The following is a 1,598-nucleotide window of genomic DNA, read 5'->3' on the forward strand; positions in this document are numbered from 1 at the left end:
CTTTAGACAGTCTTCTGTTGTCCTTTCTTCCCAATCAGAGATTTGTGAATGTGTGGAATGACACCACCACCAGCAATTGTAGCCTTGATAAGCGAATCCAATTCTTCATCTCCACGAATAGCAAGTTGCAAGTGACAAGGGGTAATACGCTTTACCTTTAAATCTTTTGATGCATTTCCTGCCAGTTCAAGTACCTCTGCGGTGAGGTACTCCAGGATGGCTGCGCTGTACACAGTGGCAGTTGCGCCCACACGTCCATGACTGGTCGTCCTAGATTTCAGGTGTCGATGAATACGGCCCACTGGGAACTGCAAGCCGGCTCTCTGCGAGCGGGAAACCGCCTTTGTCTTGGCCTTTCCGGAGTCCTTTCCAGCCTTACCGCAAGCCATTTCGAATTCTGCTGAAGCTCAAGCAAGCAAGGCAGAGAAAAGGCTAATCGGACACACGGTGAGATCCCACCACCTACTCCTTCGTCGCACCGCGATTCAAACTGCCGAAACATCACATTTCTTACTGGGTAAGAGCTTGGAAAAGAGATTATGAAAGTATAACGGACTCTACTCTTGTATCGTGGAACATGGTAAAATGATGCAAGGTATTGTATAGAATGGAACAAACAGAATAGAATTTTATAGAGTAGCGCAGAATAGAACAAATAGTATAATGTTGTATAGGGTAGCATAGAATAGAAGAAACAGTGTAACATTATGTAGTATAGTATACAATAGGACAAATAGTATGACATGGTCTAGAATAGAACAAGTGGGATAGTATTGTAGAGTATACAGTTGAACTAATGCCGTAGTACTGCATAGCATAATACCGTCTAGATGAGAACACACAGCATAGCATTAATACTACGTAGTGTGGTGTGGAATAGTAGAGTCGCATGGCACAGAACAGAGAGGATAGTGTTCTGTAGCACTGATGCAGGAGTTTTGCTCTTTAGCTCAGCTGGGTCCAGGTTCTTGTCTCGTGACCAGGAAGAAACAGGCACAGGGACATCGAAGAGTGAGTGCAGTGGAACTTATTAAGCTAAAAGTTAAGCTCTCAGCGAGAAGAGGGGTCCTGAGAGCAGGTTGCTGGTCGCCCCCTTCCCAGTTGAGTACAAGGGCTTTTCTATAGAAGCTGATGGGGCTGGGCTCCCAGTGTAAGGTGTAAATTTCTGGTGGTTCCACCCCATTCTCCCGTGTGCATGGGGACCCTTAGTCTGCTATGAGCATGTTTAGGCGAGCCCCCCGTGCAAGTCCCCCTATCTGCACAAAACATGGGCTGGAGGCTCTCTGGAACCCTTCCCTTACTGTCTGCCTAAAGCAAGCTGGCTAACTCCTTTCCGTATAGAAGAAAATAGAATAGAATAGAACAAACAGATCGTACTAGTGTAGTATAGAATAGTGGCCTCACGCAGCACGGAGCAGTGTTGTGCTCCCTATGTACAGAGTGTAACCAGCAGGAGAGCGTTCTTCAGTGGGGCGTCACTGGCCCTTCATATTTCTTTGGTTCTGCGGAAATGAGAAGAGGGAGTTAAGAGAGGGGGAGGAGGTTGGCTTTCTTACTTTTAAGGCGCTCATTACTTCTTGGGGATCATTTGATGGTCC

General features: G+C 46.6%; 1 pseudogene; it reads right to left on the reverse strand.

The window, feature by feature from the left end:
* Positions 1–2: 2 nt before the first annotated feature.
* Positions 3–474, reverse strand: LOC111533854 (annotated as a pseudogene).
* Positions 475–1,598: the final 1,124 nt, after the last annotated feature.

Source organism: Piliocolobus tephrosceles, unplaced genomic scaffold (genome assembly GCF_002776525.5).
Source record: "Piliocolobus tephrosceles isolate RC106 unplaced genomic scaffold, ASM277652v3 unscaffolded_20276, whole genome shotgun sequence".
In the NCBI taxonomy this organism is placed as follows: Eukaryota; Metazoa; Chordata; class Mammalia; order Primates; family Cercopithecidae; genus Piliocolobus; species Piliocolobus tephrosceles.